Genomic DNA, 11,423 nt, shown 5'->3' with positions numbered 1-11,423 from the left:
ACTAACCAGACCTCGGACTGGGCTGGTCCTCAGATCCAGGTACATATTCCAACTTTCTTGCGTCCTGTTGAATGACTGATTCCAGGTTTTTACTAGACCTTCTCTGTACCTTCTTAGTTACTCCAGCCCCCCCAAGCTCCTCCTCACTTGTCGGTTTCCCTGGTCCTCATCAGCACCGACTGTTTCTTATCTTTACATCTTATCATCTCGCTGCCTGCCAGATTCTCTGTGTTGTTTGTTGGATCTCCTTATCTCGCTACAAAACGAAAAACCCATCATCCTTGTATCTGACCTCGCTCGCGGCTCAATACGAATATTTCCACCTTGAATAACGACACACGCGGGTTCTGCGGAACCGAGGCTTTCATTTATTTGCATTTAATAACCCGGTAGACCACTGTGGGATCTGACTTAGCGATGATTTAGCAAAGCAATACATTTAGTATATTGATAAGATAAGTCTGAATAACATCTTAGAAATAAGGAATAAAACAAAACAAATCACAACACAATATAACCAAACATCAGTTGTTACATGATTATATTGAGTTCATTACTGCATTTTTTTGTATTTGCACCCTCACATACACAAATCTGACTGACCTGACCGAACACCTGCCCCAACATACTCCCGTACCCTCAAAGGTCCTGGACTATCCAGGACAACTTCCTCCCTGGTCCCATACTCCCTACCCTGAAAGGTCCTGGTGGATCCCGGACGACCCTGAGTCCTTGTGCTACCTTTCCAAAGTCCTTCCTGCCCCTGCACCATGTTCTCCCAATCCCGGAGGATCCTGGGCGTTCCAGGAAGATCAAGGAAGATCCTTTATTACTTCGCAAACACCCTTGCAGTTCCTGGTCCCCCTGCACTACATACTCTCTATCCTCGAAAATAATGGAAGCACTGACATCTTGTGCTATGTTGTGGACATCCTGCCTCTTCTTGAGCCCCTGGCACCACATACTCCCTATAGAAGAAGATCCTGGAAAAGGCTCAAGTGTTCTGACCTTATGCTCTTCCTGTCCTGAATTATTTTGGCAATCCCTTTCCAATGTCCTCCCTGCACTCTATCCCCTATCCTGGAAGGTCCTGGAGGATTCCGGATAAAGGTCCCTGCACCCTGTGCTATGTTGCAGACATCCTTTCTTCCTGTGCCCCTGGCACTACGTACCCCCAATACAAGATGCCGGATGATGCCAGGAAGATCCAGGAACGTCATGACCCCCTGTGCTTATGTTGCAGATGTCCTTCCGCTCCCGTGCTAACATCTGTTTTGGGGGTCCTGGGAACAAACATGACGGCATCTTGTGCGGAGAGCCCCATGGAATTCACCCCAAGGTCGCTCCCTTGTGTAGATGCAAACTCCCGTTGTCCTGTGCTTTGGGGGCGGCTTCGGGCTGAATCTGCAGGAGAGCAGCACTGCCCAAGGCATCCCAGCCTCCCCGATTCTTTTGTTTCATTGACTCCGAGCCCGTACCATATTTCTCGTAGGTTGTCTTTCTCACTCTTTGCCCTTCACGCCGCCTCTCTTGCTTCTCCCGGCTGAGCAGAGGAGGGAACCACGTCCCGGAGTTAAATACAATGGGTCGGCTTCGCATTAAGGGGGATTACGAGCCGCTGAAGGTCAACGTATGGCGGTAATTCCGTGTATTAAACACGCAGCATTAAACACGCGGTATGCGGATCCCAAAACTACATTTAGACCAAAATGAAAGGAAAAACATCAAGTCCTCATCTGATCCCCAAACCGAAGCCAGAGGCTCATTTTAGCTTCATGCACACAAGAACTCCTTCTTCCGGTCATGATCCGAGGCTGCTAGCCACCGGGAGGGGAACTAATAACAAAAATAGAACGGTAAATTTAGCTTCTTCTTCCGCAGACGGATACGACTGAACATCATATCCAGTACGCATTCCAGCCTCCGCAAAACAAATGAACAGGGATTCAAGGGATTTGAATTGTCCTGAGGATGCAAGCGCATCTCCGGCATAGTCCTGCTTGCCAAATCAAGCACCTCATGGTATATGAATATTCATTCCTCAATTCTCTATACCAAGCAGTTTTTTAGAGGAAGGGTTCACCCTGGACTCAGTGAATTAAGAAGAAACCAGTCAACATCCAATGTAAAAAGCAGGGATCAATCTCTGTTAAGAGTCCTGCCTATTTAATAATTCATTCATATCGACAGAAACGGATTGGATAGAGGTCAACACCTGCATCCTGTGGAACTCGTAAACCAAAAAGCCATCAATACGGATGACAAACCCAACTGGGATTCGGTTAACATCCCCCTTCCATTTCCACAAATTCAAATCTGTGATATATCAGCGGAGGTTCTCAGTCGTCCAGCTCACGGTGAATTCTTGTCGTGGCAGCCGGACTTGAACTTCGCCCCTCATCTGTCTTCTCTGGCCAGAGAAGAGAGGGGGCAAAGAAGCCATCTTTGTCAAAACAGAAAAGACACAACCTTTCACAAATGTGTATCGCCGTACTGGGATCAATACCAAGACCGATTTGCTCACACGGAGCAGGACCTTCTCTACCCGCCATCAAACAGGAAAGATCCACCACCAGAACCGACCCACGGTACTTTCCATCCGAGTCTTAGTTCACGCGATCTCACAGGTTTCACTCTTTTGCTCAGCTTTACCTTGTCACAGTCCAATCCAGGAAATCACACAAAAGTTGTCCCTATATCCCCGACGAACGACACCCCCGTTAGCATAATAAACCCCTTAGACCTCGTTTCTGCCCATCAACTCTTCAGTTTACACAGAAGCCACCAAAACCCGGACCTCCCAAAACCCTGTGCGTCCTCCCTTAATAACGGTGCTACGTCGTCAAGCGAGTTCGTCGTTAAGCGAAAGGCCGTTTTGTCAGGATCTCCTCTCGGCAGCCGAGAGGAGACACGGCTGGGATTAATTCGCAATCGGCGCCAGCTGCAGCAGCTGCCGCTAATCAAGATCCCTATAAAGGGCAGCGGCACACTCTGCCTGGCGCCGGAGGATTGTGGATGTCCCAGACCCCTGTCACACTGGACCCCTACCCCGCCATGACCGGACCCCTACCCCCTTACGACCGGACCCAGCCGGCCGGTGTAACATCTGACCCGGCCCGAGACCTGTCCTGGTGAAACCCAGTCCGTCCCGCCTCCGACCTGCCGTCACCCCGCCTGGAACCCGTCCTGGTGAGACCCAGCCCTGTGCGACTCTGTCTCGGGGCCAGGGGCTTACCAGCGACACCCTACCTGCCGTTCAATCCAGATTCCTGCTCTGAGGTGTGGTTCCCTGCCTGAGTCCGCCCCCCCCCCCCGCGTTCCGTGACACGTTTGTACCGTACAGTATTTGCATACATATCGGCCATTTGTATCATGCTATTTTACCTTTTTTACTCACTCGCAACTCTGCTGCCGGTGCATTCCGCGCGTATTTTAATATCATGGCAAAGCCCGTCGTATCTCCAAGTCGTCGTTAACTGAGTACAACCTGTATTTGGAAACTCCCCATTGGACAGTTGAATGTCTTCAAGTGAAGAAATTCAAGTCAACAAAAGGAAGATTTCGTCAAGAGTTCAAATCTGCGCTAAGTCCTCAGTTTCACAACGAGAAAGACTAATTCCGCAGGACATTAATTAAAACAAGTATGAAGATGATTTCAACAATTATATTAATAGAAAAACCTAAATTTGATTCTTTCCCTGGGTCTGAAAACGCTCATCCCTTGGCAGAGGATGTCTCATTCTAAGAATAAATGTGCCGGGGGGCTTCGGGATTCTGTATCATACTCGAGCGGGGGGAATACTGAACTAGCATAAACTCCAAAACTATTCGAGTGGTTGCAGAAATATAGATTTTGATATGTGAAGGTATAAGGAAATACTGTCTTTACTGTTGCCCAATGCTCTCTATATTTTTGTAGAGCATGTCATCATCGTTCTTATTGTTATCGTTGTTATTATCATTGGAGATCTGGAGATCAAGTCAGACTGAGATGGTTCGCACATATTTCATGGTTTATTTATTTCGTTTCAAGCTAAACCACAAAAAGATATTTAATATGGAATTACTGAATATCATTCCGCTCAGTCGCGGGAGACAAAGACATCAGTGCCGGTTTCAACTTAGGCACGACGGATCTTCATGTCTGAATCGGGACCCATTTGAATCTTCACAATGGACAAAACATCCCAGATAATATTTCTATGGCGCCAGATCACAACACAGTTTTCTGTTGACACTTTCCATGTAGAGCAGGTCTGGAATATGCTCTTTAAGATGATTGACAGAAACCCTTCATATAAACGCAATATTAATACCCCCTTCAAGTGTCACCGCAGTGACCGTGGTTGGCTGAAGCTTCTGACAATGGTCCAAACAAGCATCTTGTCCACCCAAAATGTGTTTTTGGTATGGAGAGTGGAGATTATATTATGGTTTCACACTTTCACTTTGACATTTGGACATTGTCAACCCATTTTTCCTTAGGTCTGTAGAAGCCGCGCCCCCTGGTGCTTAGCAATTTTAAAAGCACCACCCGAGCCAATGTTTGGCATCTACCAAAGGTGCGCATTAAACGCTGCACTTCCCTGGTACCACAAACAAACACGACTGGAGTACTTTGCTCCACAGGTTGGATATTTATTCTTCCGTCTTTGGATTAATACCGTTACCGGAGACATACATTGTCGATTTAACAAGACAAATCCAATCGGTTTGAATGGAAAGAGAGGCAAAAGAGGAAGGTATTGTATGCTCGGAGCGGATATTACGTCAAGACCACCTTCAGGGTAGTCGCGTATTTATTCTGCAACTCGTCAAGGCTTTGCGGAACAACAAAACGCAGATGCTGCGGTCAATGTCGATATACCTCTCTTTTCAAACGCCGTAGAAACGAATGACGAGCTCTCTGGTTTTTACGAAGAAGGTCATGGAAGCCTCTATAATTAGAAAACCTTCTAGCTACCGGTGGACAGATAGAAATTCACCAAGAGGATGTGACAAGTTGTACAGTAGCGACTCCCGCTGCGGATGCACTGATGGGTCTGGGGTTGATGCGGGAATTACAAGGGTACGCATGATGCTGCCAGCATATTGTTGCTGACAGTGAATGCAATGTATTCAACTGGAGCACTGAATAATTGAGAGCTAACTGAATTGGATTTCAGAACAGTTTTCTTTGAGGGGCAAATGTCAGAGGAACGCAATTTCATGTTCTATAAAAGATTAACAGCTGTTTATTGGGACTGTACATGAGCCTTTACTTCAAATGCGCTGATCATGAAATGCTGGAAAGGACTACCGGGATGTCAAATCGTCAGTGACGTGCGGCGAAGTTCATTGCTGGTGCGGCACTGACTTCCATGAGGCAGGAGAACCGCGTGCCTCACCTAGTGGGTCTTCGCAGCCGTTTTACTCAACACAAGAAACTAGTAACACACATACAGTTGTTGACAAAAAAACACTGGACATAGGCAATGTAGTTCATATAGCAAAAGTTTTAAACATTTTAATAGTAACATTCAGAGACAGCAGTCTCATGCCAGCAGTCAGCTATCATTGCGCAATCTACAGCATGTTGAGGCTCAACAGTCCGCTGCCTCACCACACATCTTTGAAAACTGGTGAAGTTTAAATGAAAAACGCCTCCATAGTGGAAATCACTGATAAATATAACCATTTAATTCTTTTTTTTATATTACATTTTTTTCTTCCCAAGATTGGCACGGCCTCTCGTGTCTCCCCAGGAGACAGGAGTTCACATGGTGAACTTTGGGTTTGAGTCGCAGAAGCTTTGGATGAGACTGGGTTTGTGTCCAACGGTGTTTTGAATCTGCCGGGGTCACGTTGACGTTCCAGTTGATAATCTTACATAACCAGGTAAAGAACCTAGCCAAATAGCCCAGCACTGCTGGTTGCTAGCCATGCAGTGGGAATATAGAACATGACTGCAGTGATCCTGAACTGGGTTCAAAAAGTCAAGGTCAGCTGAGCTTTCTGCTTCCTGGAGAAGATGAGGTATATCAGGTTTGGCAAACTGGTCCCAGGCTACAGTCAGCCATCTCAGGTGTTTTTTCCCGCGGGTCTTTACCACGTCTGGATACATGCCCGCACCACCAAGAGTATTATCTGATATGGAGCAGTATCCCTGGGTCCTACACAAGAGGCAGGTGGTAAATCCTCATCAGTGGACTTGTGCAGAGAGAATCTATCTGTTCCAAATAAGGCTTTTTATTGCCCGCCGGCACCTGTTCCAATGTCTCTTATTAGTTTCTTTCAAAATCTTTGCAGAAGAGTGAGACACCAAATACAGCTTATTAGCAGATGAATTTGAAGGTATTGTATCTCCGGACGTAGGGCACTTGACACGGATTATTACTATTATTATTCACTCATTCATTCATTCTCTCCAGCTGACATTGGGTGAGAGGCGGAGTTTACCCCTGCCCATCGCAAGCCCACATGCGGAGACATACAACTATTCACTCTCTCATTCGCATATCTCCATTGAGACGGCATATTTTTCCGACAGTGGGAGGAACCCGCAGGAAATCCACGCAGACATGGAGAGAACATGGGGACCCCACACAGAAACACCACCTGTCAGAATCCGACTGGGGACCTTCTTTCTATGAGGCTGAAGCACGAACCACTGTGCCAATGTGCAGCCTATTATTATCATTATTATTATTATCATTATTATCGTCATTATTATTATTGTTATCATTATTATCATTATTATTATTATTATTATTATTATTACCATCATATTAACTATCATTATAATAATAAGTATTATAAGTATATAAATATTAGATTATTATACTTATTATATTATAATAATAATCATTATTATTATTATTATTACCATATTATAAAGTATGTATTATAAAAATGTAACATAAAAGAAAAAATTAAATGGTTATATTTATCAGTTATTTATAACAATAATATCAATTAATAATTAATACTACCACCACTACTACTACTACTACTACAATTACTAATACTACGACTAATAATAATAGTAATAATAATCATAATAATCATAATAATCATAATACTCATAATAATCATAATAATAACAATACTACTACTACTACTAATGATGATTATTATTATTATTATTCGTGGTAGTGGTGTCATTATTCATGAGCATTATATTAAAGAAGGGGTGCACCTTTGGTGAGTAACTTTAGATGTACTACTGACAGCTTCCATTCATTTTCTCCCAGGGTTCATTTTTAGCATCAGCTTACAGGCATTTTTTGTACAAGATAAACTTTAATTCATAAACACCCAAATGTAGGTCACGGTCGCACCAAAGGCAGAGAAAAGCCGGCTGAATTTAAACAGATCGAACTTGTGTTTTCATTTGAATTTGATGAGTATCTGTTTCTTCCATTACAAACAAGATCCGCCAGCAGCAGCAGCTTGAAGTCGATAGCGGGAGCGGGGGAAGGACGGGCCCGCTGTCGCACCAAGATTGGACGTTTCCCCCCCTGATGTTGACGCCTCCCTTCAGATGGCCCGTCTGACACGCCGACCAGAAACTGGCACGGCACAAATCACTGCTCATTCATTAGGTTTAAATTGCGTTTATCAGACTCGACCGAGATGTATGATCAATCTAAGACATTAGATTGCTGTACATGTTTATCTGTGAGCTTCCGCTTTTGGCAAATATAGTCAAAACCCCTTTCTAAATGTGCGGCGTCACAGATCGAAGGCCGATGAAAAGTCAGGGCGATATTTGTCACTGGTGCACCATGTATCTCTGCTAAAAGCTTATTTATTGATTGCCTTTCACGGCGTGTCTCCCTGTCCCCCCACCCCCACCCCTGCAGATGGTCTTGGATCCATATTTACCCCACATTTTAGCCTTTGTGCAGAACCAGAGGTGGAAACTCCCTTGCAAGCTCCCTTAGAGCCCTGTATTGTTAGGAGCCTTTTATGCTAAGAAGGAGGTCCCAGATGTAGCCTAAACAACAAATTTCCACTGGGTAGGTGAAGGAGTTCATGGGACAGCCAAAATGTGATGTTTATTAGTCTGTCGTAAAAAAGCCTCAGCTGCTGAAGAGGACGAGGCCCATGCTGCAGATTCCCTCCGATTTTCAAGCTGCCAGGTTTTCCACCTCATCTCTGCCGGCTGTTTGTCACATCCTTGACTCGGATCCCAGAATCTTCACGGTTTTTTGGTGCCGTGCCCGTTTTGTTTTAGCCGGGGGAACCCTCTTTTCATCCTGAGCACAATCGAGGGCTTGTCCGACAACGCTTGAAAAGCTACGTACCCGTAGAGGGCGAGGGGAATCTTCATGATTGGAAACGAGCGTGCTAATTTTTTAGACACATCACGCTCTTTTTGTCCTTCAATTTAAAGACCAAATAATTGTGTGTTGTCTTGTTGCTCGGAAGAGATATCTGTCTTACGGAGGAATGCATGGCCCCGGGAGCGACAAAGATAGTCGAGTATGCAAGCAAGGGATCCAAATTGAAAGCGTTGACCCACTCCGACATGAAGACAAGTCTAGAGAAGCAACGGAGGATTCTTTTGCAGGCGGAGGAGTCAAACGGGGGTGGGTAGGAGGGGCAGGAGGCCCTTGCTTGCTCCTGGCCAAAATGTATGCCAAAGTGGGTCAGCTGTCTTGCGCCTTCCCCATTCTTCTATGGTTCAAATGGCTGAACTTGAGGGATTCCCTGGAGCCGATGGGTAAGTCTTCTGGGGAACGCTTGTGGGGAAAATCCACGCTGAGCTCGTCCGCTGCCAAATGATCGGGGCCTGGATTTGCCAAACTGACCTCGTCCCGTCCAAAAGGTGAGTTCACAGCGACGTCACACATGTTACAAAACACTTGTCAGACTTCCGTGCCCAACTCAACTCTCCTTGACACGATTCAAACGATGGACACGTCCATGGAAGAGTTCACGATGTGTCAAAGGTGACTGGTACTTCTGCACAATGTGTGTCCATTGCACCTAAAAAGCTTCTGTGAGTTGTTGATATTCTCAGATTGTAACCGGCCGGTGGTCCGAGTCAGTAGTTTGTGACGTCCTCAGGTTTTACCGGGCTTTTCCTGTCAAGCAAAAGGGAAGGAACAGAGGGCTCCATTAGGCAGCTTCTCAACATTAACGTCCTCTTGCTGTAGTAAGAGCTCTGGCTGGTTTACCACCATCTTTGAAGAAATTAGATGTCATTATTCATTCATTCATTCATTTGTCATCTATGCTGCCAATCCAGCCACTCCCAGCTGTCTGTTATTGGGCGAGAGGTACAGGAAACCCCGGGCCAGTTCCTCCAAATGATAAATAACGCACTCCGGTTTATTAGCGCTCCCTGGGTTACATATCCGAGGTCAGCATGGGTGTAGTCGCTGCGGCACGTGGTAATGGATGGTAAAGCTCCGGCCCGTCAGCTGCCGCCACAGGTCTCCCCTCTGCGCCAAACTGCGCTGGAATTCCAAGCGGCAGATGTCACATGCAGTCCTTCATCCACGGATACAAGGTTCTGGGACAGACAGATAAATGCGAGCCGCTCGCTATATTTTTCCGTACCCTTTGCTCCGATAAGATGTTCAATCGCAGCCGATTCTAAACTGCCTGTGTCGCCATCGATCCTGGGGAACGACGACGATTCTTCTCCAACATTTCAATTAAAAGCCATTTCTTGAGGTTCATTCGGACGAGTAAAGTTGACAGGAGGAACTGGTGTGTACGTTGTCACCGGAGCGCTAATCCCTGTGTTCTGACTTGAGTATGTCGGCTGAATATACCGAGCCAACGCTCTGCACTGTCCCTCCAGCAGTCTTCTCTGTTGTTGTTGTTTCATAGCTGGTGGGATTTTCGTGTGGCCACTTTTTGCTATCTTTAGCTATCATGCCACGACAGATCATATCCATGTCATTTTTAGGGTCAATCGGGAGTTGGCACGGCTATGCCTCTGCTTTTTGTACGGGGATTTAAAGGACGTTTTTTTCAGATGAGATGCTCTGGAGTCAAATTCTCCCTTTGGTCCTGTCTTTCCCCCTAATTTGGGTCGTTTTTAATTTCGACAGCGCAGTGAGAACATGGAGCTAACGCTCGGTCATGTTCAGGAGTAGACTGAACTCCTTGAGAAGAGAATGGGACTCCTTGTCTGTAAGGGAATTTGGGGGTATTTCTTTGTTGAGAAAAAACATTGATCTCTGTTCCTGTTATTCAATGGTAGCTGATTATTTGCTCGGCGCTTTTGCAAAAGTGATCCTTTACGTTTTTCTCGAGGAGGCCAAGGTAGCGACTCGGGTCAGCTAATTCTTCCCTTTCAAGGGGCTTTATGACATGTAAAATTAATATCCCTGAGAGTTACTAGGCACATGTGCTTTTCATGGTCATTAAATTTGAAGTGCATTGCATGTTTTTAGTCAGCAGCTCTACAGCCCGCTTATAGCATCTCTAATTTCCGGAGGCAAAATCAAGGAGTTGGCAGTCGCCTTGGCGATGTTAAATGACGCCGTTATTGAAGATCAACAAAACATTCCCATGAGACTTTGCGCAGATACGACGATACGTCGTACAGCTGTTCTACCGTTAGCTTGTAGCTCATTGCTAGCAGGCATTTAGCTCTTTAATGTATTTCCGCTGAGAACGGTCGCAACTTCATGCAGGCTTGTTATTGCCCACTGGCACTCCCTCCAATGCCTCTTTTTGGATGCCTTCCCAATCTTCAGTGGAGCAGAGCGTTAGACACCCCTCCAAAAGGAATTTATCAGCAGATGAACGGGAAGGTGTTGCGTATCTGGACAAAACTGGTTAAGAGGTGGGGTTCACCCCGGACCGGTGCCCGGTCGACCAACGGCCCCAAAATAGAGACATACGGTCATTCCCATTTAGGGTCTCCAATGAACCTCCTTTGTGGATTTGGACTGTGGGAGGAAACAGGAGAACCCTGAGAAAATCCACGAGGAGACTCCACTCGGAAAGACCCCCTGGTCGGAATCCAACCGAGGACCTCGCGGTGAGGCGGGAGCGCTAACCGACGCGGCGCTGCACTGCCACCTGTGATGAAATAACATCCTGCATAATAAGTCAGTCTCAGTCTGATGCAAAAACCTGCGTGACAACTTTAATCAGCTAAAGCTGGCCAACATCAAAACCCCATGACAACACAAAAGCACGGAATTAGCTTCATTCACTCACATTTAACAGCCATGACAGAATAACAAAGAATAAGAGACATGCTACATTAGGTGCTCGACCATACAAGGGAAGTAAAAATAACAAAGGCATGGGGGTTGAAGGAAACACTAAACTCCTGCCTTCACTCATCTGTGTGAAGGAATGAAGCACCAAGTAGCTACAAGGCAATGCTACAACCCACAATTCAGCCAGAGACAAAACAATAATATGTATTTTTCACGCAGTACTCTTTACCTTACATTCCTGTTGTTTCC

Source organism: Fistularia commersonii, chromosome 23, assembly GCF_037954325.1.
Source record: "Fistularia commersonii isolate RoL2024-O1a breed Wild chromosome 23, RoL_Fcom_v1.0, whole genome shotgun sequence".
NCBI lineage: Eukaryota > Metazoa > Chordata > Actinopteri > Syngnathiformes > Fistulariidae > Fistularia > Fistularia commersonii.
This window is presented reverse-complemented; position numbering follows the sequence as displayed.